This window comes from Paroedura picta, chromosome 1 (genome assembly GCF_049243985.1).
Source record: "Paroedura picta isolate Pp20150507F chromosome 1, Ppicta_v3.0, whole genome shotgun sequence".
Taxonomy (NCBI): Eukaryota; Metazoa; Chordata; class Lepidosauria; order Squamata; family Gekkonidae; genus Paroedura; species Paroedura picta.
Genome location: NC_135369.1, coordinates 189,239,023 through 189,253,188, shown reverse-complemented (window position 1 = coordinate 189,253,188; position 14,166 = coordinate 189,239,023).

Below are 14,166 nucleotides of genomic sequence, written 5' to 3'. Positions count from 1 at the left end.
CCCGGAACAATATATAAAGCTAAACGAACCGTTCACTGGGCACTTATCCGTACGAAAAACCCTATTGATTTACCTGTTTTTACAAGGAAATAAAATGTGAAAAAATATTTCTACATCCCATGGCCTTTCCCAACCATTTAAATTTTTCTCTTACAGGTCTAACACTTCCTTAAAACCTAAACAATGCCCACCCGGAACAATATATAAAGCTAAACGAACCGTTCACTGGGCACTTATCCGTACGAAAAACCCTATTGATTTACCTGTTTTTACAAGGAAGTAAATTTGAAAAAAATATTTCTACATCCCATGGCCTTTCCCAACCATTTAAATTTTTCTCTTACAGGTCTAACATTTCCGAAAAACCAATACAACGCCCACCCGGAAGAATATATAAAGATAAACGAACCGTTCACTAGGTACTTATCCGTACAAAAATCCCTATCGATTTTCCTGTTTTTACAAGGAAGTAAAATGTGAAAAAAATATTTCTACATCCCATGGCCTTTCCCAACCATTTAAATTTTTCTCTTACAGGTCTAACACTTCCGAAAAACCAAAACAACGCCCACCCGGAACAATATATAAAGCTAAACGAACCGTTCACTGGGCACTTATCCGTACGAAAAACCCTATTGATTTACCTGTTTTTACAAGGAAATAAAATGTGAAAAAAATATTTCTACATCCCATGGCCTTTCCCAACCATTTAAATTTTTCTCTTACAGGTCTAACACTTCCGAAAAACCAATACAACGCCCACCCGGAACAATATATAAAGCTAAACGAACCGTTCACTGGGCACTTATCCGTAAGAAAAACCCTATTGATTTTCCTGTTTTTACAAGGAAGTAAAATGTGAAAAAAATATTTCTACATCCCATGGCCTTTCCCAACCATTTAAATTTTTCTCTTACAGGTCTAACACTTCCGAAAAACCAAAACAACGCCCACCCGGAACAATATATAAAGCTAAACGAACGGTTCACTGGGTACTTATCCGTACGAAAAACCCTATTGATTTACCTGTTTTTACAAGAAAGTAAATGTGAAAAAAATATTTCTACATCCCATGGCCTTTCCCAACCATTTAAATTTTTTTCTTACAGGTCTAACGCTTCTGAAAAACAAATACAACGCCCACCCGGAACAATATATAAAGCTAAACGAACCGTTCACTGGGTACATATCTGTACGAAAATCCCTATTGATTTTCCAGTTTTTATTAGGAAGTAAAATGTGAAAAAAATATTTCTACATCCCATGGCCTTTCCCAACCACTTAAATTTTTCTCTTACAGGTCTAACACTTCCAAAAAACCAATACAACGCCCACCCGGAACAATATATAAAGCTAAACGAACCGTTCACTGGGTACTTATCCGTACGAAAATCCCTATTGATTTACCTGTTTTTAAAAGGAAATAAAATGTGAAAAAAATATTTCTACATCCCATGGCCTTTCCCAACCATTTAAATTTTTCTCTTACAGGTCTAACACTTCCAAAAAACCAATACAACGCCCACCCGGAACAATATATAAAGCTAAACGAACCGTTCACTAGGTAATTATCCGTACGAAAATCCCTATTGATTTACCTGTTTTTAAAAGGAAATAAAATGTGAAAAAAATATTTCTACATCCCATGGCCTTTCCCAACCATTTAAATTTTTCTCTTAAAGGTCTAACACTTCTGAAAAACCAATACAACGCCCACCCGGAACAATATATAAAGCTAAACGAACCGTTCACTGGGTACTTATCCGTACGAAAAACCCTATTGATTTACCTGTTTTTACAAGGAAGTAAATGTGAAAAAAATATTTCTACATCCCATGGCCTTTCCCAACCATTTAAATTTTTCTCTTACAGGTCTAACACTTCCGAAAAACCAAAACAACGCCCACCCGGAACAATATATAAAGCTAAACGAACGGTTCACTAGGTACTTATCCCTATGAAAATCCCTATTGATTTTCCTGTTTTTACAAGGAAGTAAAATGTGAAAAAAATATTTCTAAATCCCATGGCCTTTCCCAACCATTTAAATTTTTCTCTTACAGGTCTAACACTTCCGAAAAAACAATACAACGCCCACCCGGAACAATATATAAAGCTAAACGAACGGTTCACTGGGTACTTATCCGTACGAAAAACCCTATTGATTTACCTGTTTTTACAAGGAAGTAAATGTGAAAAAAATATTTCTACATCCCATGGCCTTTCCCAACCATTTAAATTTTTCTCTTACAGGTCTAACACTTCCGAAAAACCAATACAACGCCCACCCGGAAGAATATATAAAGATAAACGAACCGTTCACTGGGTACTTATCCGTATGAAAATCCCTATCGATTTTCCTGTTTTTACAAGGAAGTAAAATGTGAAAAAAATATTTCTACATCCCATGGCCTTTCCCAACCATTTAAATTTTTCTCTTACAGGTCTAACACTTCCGAAAAAACAATACAACGCCCACCCGGAACAATGTATAAAGCTAAACAAACCGTTCACTGGGCACTTATCCGTACGAAAAACCGTATTGATTTACCTGTTTTTACAAGGAAATAAAATGTGAAAAAAATATTTCTACATCCCATGGCCTTTCCCAGCCATTTAAATTTTTCTCTTACAGGTCTAACACTTCCAAAAAACCAATACAACGCCCACCCGGAACAATATATAAAGCTAAGCGAACCGTTCACTGGGTAATTATCCGTACGAAAATCCCTATTGATTTACCTGTTTTTAAAAGGAAATAAAATGTGAAAAAATATTTCTACATCCCATGGCCTTTCCCAACCATTTAAATTTTTCTCTTACAGGTCTAACACTTCTGAAAAACCAAAACAACGCCCACCCGGAACAATATATAAAGCTAAACGAACCGTTCACTGGGCACTTATCCGTACGAAAAACCCTATTGATTTACCTGTTTTTACAAGGAAATAAAATGTGAAAAAATATTTCTACATCCCATGGCCTTTCCCAACCATTTAAATTTTTCTCTTACAGGTCTAACACTTCCTTAAAACCTAAACAATGCCCACCCGGAACAATATATTAAGCTAAACGAACCGTTCACTGGGCACTTATCCGTACGAAAAACCCTATTGATTTACCTGTTTTTACAAGGAAGTAAATTTGAAAAAAATATTTCTACATCCCATGGCCTTTCCCAACCATTTAAATTTTTCTCTTACAGGTCTAACATTTCCGAAAAACCAATACAACGCCCACCCGGAAGAATATATAAAGATAAACGAACCGTTCACTAGGTACTTATCCGTACAAAAATCCCTATCGATTTTCCTGTTTTTACAAGGAAGTAAAATGTGAAAAAAATATTTCTACATCCCATGGCCTTTCCCAACCATTTAAATTTTTCTCTTACAGGTCTAACACTTCCGAAAAACCAAAACAACGCCCACCCGGAACAATATATAAAGCTAAACGAACCGTTCACTGGGCACTTATCCGTACGAAAAACCCTATTGATTTACCTGTTTTTACAAGGAAATAAAATGTGAAAAAAATATTTCTACATCCCATGGCCTTTCCCAACCATTTAAATTTTTCTCTTACAGGTCTAACACTTCCGAAAAACCAATACAACGCCCACCCGGAACAATATATAAAGCTAAACGAACCGTTCACTGGGCACTTATCCGTACGAAAAACCCTATTGATTTACCTGTTTTTACAAGGAAGTAAATTTGAAAAAAATATTTCTACATCCCATGGCCTTTCCCAACCATTTAAATTTTTCTCTTACAGGTCTAACATTTCCGAAAAACCAATACAACGCCCACCCGGAAGAATATATAAAGATAAACGAACCGTTCACTAGGTACTTATCCGTACAAAAATCCCTATCGATTTTCCTGTTTTTACAAGGAAGTAAAATGTGAAAAAAATATTTCTACATCCCATGGCCTTTCCCAACCATTTAAATTTTTCTCTTACAGGTCTAACACTTCCGAAAAACCAAAACAACGCCCACCCGGAACAATATATAAAGCTAAACGAACCGTTCACTGGGCACTTATCCGTACGAAAAACCCTATTGATTTACCTGTTTTTACAAGGAAATAAAATGTGAAAAAAATATTTCTACATCCCATGGCCTTTCCCAACCATTTAAATTTTTCTCTTACAGGTCTAACACTTCCGAAAAACCAATACAACGCCCACCCGGAACAATATATAAAGCTAAATGAACCGTTCACTGGGCACTTATCCGTAAGAAAAACCCTATTGATTTTCCTGTTTTTACAAGGAAGTAAAATGTGAAAAAAATATTTCTACATCCCATGGCCTTTCCCAACCATTTAAATTTTTCTCTTACAGGTCTAACACTTCCGAAAAACCAAAACAACGCCCACCCGGAACAATATATAAAGCTAAACGAACGGTTCACTGGGTACTTATCCGTACGAAAAACCCTATTGATTTACCTGTTTTTACAAGAAAGTAAATGTGAAAAAAATATTTCTACATCCCATGGCCTTTCCCAACCATTTAAATTTTTTTCTTACAGGTCTAACGCTTCCGAAAAACAAATACAACGCCCACCCGGAACAATATATAAAGCTAAACGAACCGTTCACTGGGTACATATCTGTACGAAAATCCCTATTGATTTTCCAGTTTTTATTAGGAAGTAAAATGTGAAAAAAATATTTCTACATCCCATGGCCTTTCCCAACCACTTAAATTTTTCTCTTACAGGTCTAACACTTCCAAAAAACCAATACAACGCCCACCCGGAACAATATATAAAGCTAAACGAACCGTTCACTGGGTACTTATCCGTACGAAAATCCCTATTGATTTACCTGTTTTTAAAAGGAAATAAAATGTGAAAAAAATATTTCTACATCCCATGGCCTTTCCCAACCATTTAAATTTTTCTCTTACAGGTCTAACACTTCCAAAAAACCAATACAACGCCCACCCGGAACAATATATAAAGCTAAACGAACCGTTCACTGGGTAATTATCCGTACGAAAATCCCTATTGATTTACCTGTTTTTAAAAGGAAATAAAATGTGAAAAAAATATTTCTACATCCCATGGCCTTTCCCAACCATTTAAATTTTTCTCTTAAAGGTCTAACACTTCTGAAAAACCAATACAACGCCCACCCGGAACAATATATAAAGCTAAACGAACCGTTCACTGGGTACTTATCCGTACGAAAAACCCTATTGATTTACCTGTTTTTACAAGATAGTAAATGTGAAAAAAATATTTCTACATCCCATGGCCTTTCCCAACCATTTAAATTTTTCTCTTACAGGTCTAACACTTCCGAAAAACCAAAACAACGCCCACCCGGAACAATATATAAATCTAAACGAACGGTTCACTGGGTACTTATCCGTACGAAAAACCCTATTGATTTACCTGTTTTTACAAGGAAGTAAATGTGAAAAAAATATTTCTACATCCCATGGCCTTTCCCAACCATTTAAATTTTTCTCTTACAGGTCTAACACTTCCGAAAAACCAATACAACGCCTACCCGGAAGAATATATAAAGATAAACGAACCGTTCACTGGGTACTTATCCGTATGAAAATCCCTATCGATTTTCCTGTTTTTACAAGGAAGTAAAATGTGAAAAAAATATTTCTACATCCCATGGCCTTTCCCAACCATTTAAATTTTTCTCTTACAGGTCTAACACTTCCGAAAAACCAATACAACGCCCACCCGGAAGAATATATAAAGATAAACGAACCGTTCACTGGGTACTTATCCGTATGAAAATCCCTATCGATTTTCCTGTTTTTACAAGGAAGTAAAATGTGAAAAAAATATTTCTACATCCCATGGCCTTTCCCAACCATTTAAATTTTTCTCTTACAGGTCTAACACTTCCGAAAAAACAATACAACGCCCACCCGGAACAATGTATAAAGCTAAACAAACCGTTCACTGGGCACTTATCCGTACGAAAAACCGTATTGATTTACCTGTTTTTACAAGGAAATAAAATGTGAAAAAAATATTTCTACATCCCATGGCTTTCCCAGCCATTTAAATTTTTCTCTTACAGGTCTAACACTTCCAAAAAACCAATACAACGCCCACCCGGAACAATATATAAAGCTAAGCGAACCGTTCACTGGGTAATTATCCGTACTAAAATCCCTATTGATTTACCTGTTTTTAAAAGGAAATAAAATGTGAAAAAATATTTCTACATCCCATGGCCTTTCCCAACCATTTAAATTTTTCTCTTACAGGTCTAACACTTCTGAAAAACCAAAACAACGCCCACCCGGAACAATATATAAAGCTAAACGAACCGTTCACTGGGCACTTATCCGTACGAAAAACCCTATTGATTTACCTGTTTTTACAAGGAAATAAAATGTGAAAAAATATTTCTACATCCCATGGCCTTTCCCAACCATTTAAATTTTTCTCTTACAGGTCTAACACTTCCTTAAAACCTAAACAACGCCCACCCGGAACAATATATAAAGCTAAACGAACCGTTCACTGGGCACTTATCCGTACGAAAAACCCTATTGATTTACCTGTTTTTACAAGGAAGTAAATTTGAAAAAAATATTTCTACATCCCATGGCCTTTCCCAACCATTTAAATTTTTCTCTTACAGGTCTAACATTTCCGAAAAACCAATACAACGCCCACCCGGAAGAATATATAAAGATAAACGAACCGTTCACTAGGTACTTATCCGTACAAAAATCCCTATCGATTTTCCTGTTTTTACAAGGAAGTAAAATGTGAAAAAAATATTTCTACATCCCATGGCCTTTCCCAACCATTTAAATTTTTCTCTTACAGGTCTAACACTTCCGAAAAACCAAAACAACGCCCACCCGGAACAATATATAAAGCTAAACGAACCGTTCACTGGGCACTTATCCGTACGAAAAACCCTATTGATTTACCTGTTTTTACAAGGAAATAAAATGTGAAAAAAATATTTCTACATCCCATGGCCTTTCCCAACCATTTAAATTTTTCTCTTACAGGTCTAACACTTCCGAAAAACCAATACAACGCCCACCCGGAACAATATATAAAGCTAAACGAACCGTTCACTGGGCACTTATCCGTAAGAAAAACCCTATTGATTTTCCTGTTTTTACAAGGAAGTAAAATGTGAAAAAAATATTTCTACATCCCATGGCCTTTCCCAACCATTTAAATTTTTCTCTTACAGGTCTAACACTTCCGAAAAACCAAAACAACGCCCACCCGGAACAATATATAAAGCTAAACGAACGGTTCACTGGGTACTTATCCGTACGAAAAACCCTATTGATTTACCTGTTTTTACAAGAAAGTAAATGTGAAAAAAATATTTCTACATCCCATGGCCTTTCCCAACCATTTAAATTTTTTTCTTACAGGTCTAACGCTTCCGAAAAACAAATACAACGCCCACCCGGAACAATATATAAAGCTAAACGAACCGTTCACTGGGTACATATCTGTACGAAAATCCCTATTGATTTTCCAGTTTTTATTAGGAAGTAAAATGTGAAAAAAATATTTCTACATCCCATGGCCTTTCCCAACCACTTAAATTTTTCTCTTACAGGTCTAACACTTCCAAAAAACCAATACAACGCCCACCCGGAACAATATATAAAGCTAAACGAACCGTTCACTGGGTACTTATCCGTACGAAAATCCCTATTGATTTACCTGTTTTTAAAAGGAAATAAAATGTGAAAAAAATATTTCTACATCCCATGGCCTTTCTCAACCATTTAAATTTTTCTCTTACAGGTCTAACACTTCCAAAAAACCAATACAACGCCCACCCGGAACAATATATAAAGCTAAACGAACCGTTCACTGGGTAATTATCCGTACGAAAATCCCTATTGATTTACCTGTTTTTAAAAGGAAATAAAATGTGAAAAAAATATTTCTACATCCCATGGCCTTTCCCAACCATTTAAATTTTTCTCTTAAAGGTCTAACACTTCTGAAAAACCAATACAACGCCCACCCGGAACAATATATAAAGCTAAACGAACCGTTCACTGGGTACTTATCCGTACGAAAAACCCTATTGATTTACCTGTTTTTACAAGGAAGTAAATGTGAAAAAAATATTTCTACATCCCATGGCCTTTCCCAACCATTTAAATTTTTCTCTTACAGGTCTAACACTTCCGAAAAACCAAAACAACGCCCACCCGGAACAATATATAAAGCTAAACGAACGGTTCACTAGGTACTTATCCCTATGAAAATCCCTATTGATTTTCCTGTTTTTACAAGGAAGTAAAATGTGAAAAAAATATTTCTAAATCCCATGGCCTTTCCCAACCATTTAAATTTTTCTCTTACAGGTCTAACACTTCCGAAAAAACAATACAACGCCCACCCGGAACAATATATAAAGCTAAACGAACGGTTCACTGGGTACTTATCCGTACGAAAAACCCTATTGATTTACCTGTTTTTACAAGGAAGTAAATGTGAAAAAAATATTTCTACATCCCATGGCCTTTCCCAACCATTTAAATTTTTCTCTTACAGGTCTAACACTTCCGAAAAACCAATACAACGCCCACCCGGAAGAATATATAAAGATAAACGAACCGTTCACTGGGTACTTATCCGTATGAAAATCCCTATCGATTTTCCTGTTTTTACAAGGAAGTAAAATGTGAAAAAAATATTTCTACATCCCATGGCCTTTCCCAACCATTTAAATTTTTCTCTTACAGGTCTAACACTTCCGAAAAAACAATACAACGCCCACCCGGAACAATGTATAAAGCTAAACAAACCGTTCACTGGGCACTTATCCGTACGAAAAACCGTATTGATTTACCTGTTTTTACAAGGAAATAAAATGTGAAAAAAATATTTCTACATCCCATGGCCTTTCCCAGCCATTTAAATTTTTCTCTTACAGGTCTAACACTTCCAAAAAACCCATACAACGCCCACCCGGAACAATATATAAAGCTAAGCGAACCGTTCACTGGGTAATTATCCGTACGAAAATCCCTATTGATTTACCTGTTTTTAAAAGGAAATAAAATGTGAAAAAATATTTCTACATCCCATGGCCTTTCCCAACCATTTAAATTTTTCTCTTACAGGTCTAACACTTCTGAAAAACCAATACAACGCCCACCCGGAACAATATATAAAGCTAAACGAACCGTTCACTGGGTACTTATCCGTACGAAAAACCCTATTGATTTACCTGTTTTTACAAGGAAGTAAATGTGAAAAAAATATTTCTACATCCCATGGCCTTTCCCAACCATTTAAATTTTTCTCTTACAGGTCTAACTCTTCCGAAAAACCAATACAACACCCACCCGGAACAATATATAAAGCTAAATGAACCGTTCACTGGGTACTTATCTGTACGAAAATCCCTATCGATTTTCCTGTTTTTACAAGGAAGTAAAATGTGAAAAAAATATTTCTACATCCCATGGCCTTTCCCAACCATTTAAATTTTTCTCTTACAGGTCTAACACTTCCGAAAAAACAATACAACGCCCACCCGGAACAATGTATAAAGCTAAACAAACCGTTCACTGGGCACTTATCCGTACGAAAAACCCTATTGATTTACCTGTTTTTACAAGGAAATAATATGTGAAAAAAATATTTCTACATCCCATGGCCTTTCCCAACCATTTAAATTTTTCTCTTACAGGTCTAACACTTCCGAAAAAACAATACAACGCCCACCCGGAACAATGTATAAAGCTAAACAAACCGTTCACTGGGCACTTATCCGTACGAAAAACCCTATTGATTTACCTGTTTTTACAAGGAAATAAAATGTGAAAAAAATATTTCTACATCCCATGGCCTTTCCCAACCATTTAAATTTTTTTCTTACAGGTCTAACTCTTACGAAAAACCAATACAACGCCCACCCGGAACAATATATAAAGCTAAACGAACCGTTCACTGGGTACATATCCGTACGAAAATCCCTATTGATTTTCCTGTTTTTATAAGGAAGTAAAATGTGAAAAAAATATTTCTACATCCCATGGCCTTTCCCAACCATTTAAATTTTTCTCTTACAGGTCTAACACTTCTGAAAAACCAATACAACGCCCACCCGGAACAATATATAAAGCTAAACGAACCGTTCACTGGGCACTTATCCGTACGAAAAACCCTATTGATTTACCTGTTTTTACAAGGAAATAAAATGTGAAAAAAATATTTCTACATCCCATGGCCTTTCCCAACCATTTAAATTTTTCTCTTACAGGTCTAACACTTCCGAAAAACCAAAACAACGCCCACCCGGAACAATATATAAAGCTAAACGAACGGTTCACTGGGTACTTATCCGTACGAAAATCCCTATTGATTTTCCTGTTTTTACAAGGAAGTAAAATGTGAAAAAAATATTTCTACATCCCATGGCCTTTCCCAACCATTTAAATTTTTCTCTTACAGGTCTAACACTCCCGAAAAAACAATACAACGCCCACCCGGAACAATGTATAAAGCTAAACAAATTGTTCACTGGGTACATATCCGTACGAAAATCCCTATTGATTTTCCTGTTTTTATAAGGAAGTAAAATGTGAAAAAAATATTTCTACATCCCATGGCCTTTCCCAACCATTTAAATTTTTCTCTTACAGGTCTAACACTTCTGAAAAACCAATACAACGCCCACCCGGAACAATATATAAAGCTAAACGAACCGTTCACTGGGTACTTATCCGTACGAAAAACCCTATTGATTTACCTGTTATTACAAGGAAGTAAATGTGAAAAAAATATTTCTACATCCCATGGCCTTTCCCAACCATTTAAATTTTTCTCTTACAGGTCTAACACTTCTGAAAAACCAAAACAACGCCCACCCGGCACAATATATAAAGCTAAACGAACCGTTCACTGGGTACATATCCGTACGAAAATCCCTATTGATTTTCCTGTTTTTATAAGGAAGTAAAATGTGAAAAAAATATTTCTACATTCCATGGCCTTTCCCAACCATTTAAATTTTTCACTTACATGTCTAACACTTCCAAAAAACCAATACAACGCCCACCCGGAACAATATATAAAGTTAAGCGAACCGTTCACTGGGTAATTATCCGTACGAAAAACCCTATTGATTTACCTGTTTTTACAAGGAAGTAAATGTGAAAAAAATATTTCTACATCCCATGGCCTTTCCCAACCATTTAAATTTTTCTCTTAAAGGTCTAACACTTCCAAAAAACCAATACAACGCACACCCCGAACAATATATAAAGCTAAACGAACCGTTCACTGGGTACTTATCCGTACGAAAAACCCTATTGATCTACCTGTTTTTAAAAGGAAATAAAATGTGAAAAAAATATTTCTACATCCCATGGCCTTTCCCAACCATTTAAATTTTTCTCTTACAGGTCTAACACTTCTGAAAAACCCATACAACGCCCACCCAGAACAATATATAAAGCTAAACGAACCGTTCACTGGGTACTTATCCGTACGAAAAACCCTATTGATTTACCTGTTTTTACAAGGAAGTAAATGTGAAAAAAATATTTCTACATCCCATGGCCTTTCCCAACCATTTAAATTTTTCTCTTACAGGTCTAACACTTCCGAAAAACCAATACAACGCCCACCCGGAACAATATATAAAGCTAAATGAACCGTTCACTGGGTACTTATCTGTATGAAAATCCCTATCGATTTTCCTGTTTTTACAAGGAAGTAAAATGTGAAAAAAATATTTCTACATCCCATGGCCTTTCCCAACCATTTAAATTTTTCTCTTACAGGTCTAACACTTCCGAAAAAACAATACAACGCCCACCCGGAACAATGTATAAAGCTAAACAAACCGTTAACTGGGCACTTATCCGTACGAAAAACCCTATTGATTTACCTGTTTTTACAAGGAAATAAAATGTGAAAAAAATATTTCTACATCCCATGGCCTTTCCCAACCATTTAAATTTTTCTCTTACTGGTCTAACACTTCCGAAAAAACAATACAACGCCCACCCGGAACAATATATAAAGCTAAATGAACCGTTCACTCGGCACTTATCCGTACGAAAAACCCTATTGATTTACCTGTTTTTACAAGGAAATAAAATGTGAAAAAAATATTTCTACATCCCATGGCCTTTCCCAACCATTTATATTTTTTTCTTACAGGTCTAACGCTTTCGAAAAACCAATACAACGCCCACCCGGAACAATATATAAAGCTAAACGAACCGTTCACTGGGTACATATCCGTACGAAAATCCCTATTGATTTTCCTGTTTTTATAAGGAAGTAAAATGTGAAAAAAATATTTCTACATCCCATGGCCTTTCCCAACCATTTAAATTTTTCTCTTACAGGTCTAACACTTCTGAAAAACCAATACAACGCCCACCCGGAACAATATATAAAGCTAAACCAACCGTTCACTGGGTACATATCCGTACGAAAAACCCTATTGATTTACCTGTTTTTACAAGGAAATAAAATGTGAAAAAAATATTTCTACATCCCATGGCCTTTCCCAACCATTTAAATTTTTTTCTTACAGGTCTAACGCTTACGAAAAACCAATACAACGCCCACCCGGAACAATATATAAAGCTAAACGAACCGTTCACTGGGTACATATCCGTACGAAAATCCCTATTGATTTTCCTGTTTTTATAAGGAAGTAAAATGTGAAAAAAATATTTCTACATCCCATGGCCTTTCCCAACCATTTAAATTTTTCTCTTACAGGTCTAACACTTCTGAAAAACCAATACAACGCCCACCCGGAACAATATATAAAGCTAAACGAACCGTTCACTGGGCACTTATCCGTACGAAAAACCCTATTGATTTACCTGTTTTTACAAGGAAATAAAATGTGAAAAAAATATTTCTACATCCCATGGCCTTTCCCAACCATTTAAATTTTTCTCTTACAGGTCTAACACTTCCGAAAAACCAAAACAACGCCCACCCGGAACAATATATAAAGCTAAACGAACCGTTCACTGGGCACTTATCCGTACGAAAAACCCTATTGATTTACCTGTTTTTACAAGGAAATAAAATGTGAAAAAAATATTTCTACATCCCATGGCCTTTCCCAACCATTTAAATTTTTCTCTTACAGGTCTAACACTTCTGAAAAACCAATACAACGCCCACCCGGAACAATATATAAAGCTAAACGAACCGTTCACTGGGTACTTATCCGTACGAAAAACCCTATTGATTTACCTGTTTTTACAAGGAAGTAAATGTGAAAAAAATATTTCTACATCCCATGGCCTTTCCCAACCATTTAAATTTTTCTCTTAAAGGTCTAACACTTCCAAAAAACCAATACAACGCCCACCCGGAACAATATATAAAGCTAAACGAACCGTTCACTGGGTACTTATCCGTACGAAAATCCCTATTGATTTACCTGTTTTTAAAAGGAAATAAAATGTGAAAAAAATATTTCTACATCCCATGGCCTTTCCCAACCATTTAAATTTTTCTCTTACAGGTCTAACACTTCTGAAAAACCCATACAACGCCCACCCAGAACAATATATAAAGCTAAACGAACCGTTCACTGGGTACTTATCCGTACGAAAAACCCTATTGATTTACCTGTTTTTACAAGGAAGTAAATGTGAAAAAAATATTTCTACATCCCATGGCCTTTCCCAACCATTTAAATTTTTCTCTTACAGGTCTAACACTTCCGAAAAACCAATACAACGCCCACCCGGAACAATATATAAAGCTAAATGAACCGTTCACTGGGTACTTATCTGTATGAAAATCCCTATCGATTTTCCTGTTTTTACAAGGAAGTAAAATGTGAAAAAAATATTTCTACATCCCATGGCCTTTCCCAACCATTTAAATTTTTCTCTTACAGGTCTAACACTTCCGAAAAAACAATACAACGCCCACCCGGAACAATGTATAAAGCTAAACAAACCGTTAACTGGGCACTTATCCGTACGAAAAACCCTATTGATTTACCTGTTTTTACAAGGAAATAAAATGTGAAAAAAATATTTCTACATCCCATGGCCTTTCCCAACCATTTAAATTTTTCTCTTACTGGTCTAACACTTCCGAAAAAACAATACAACGCCCACCCGGAACAATATATAAAGCTAAACGAACCGTTCACTGGGCACTTATCCGTACGAAAA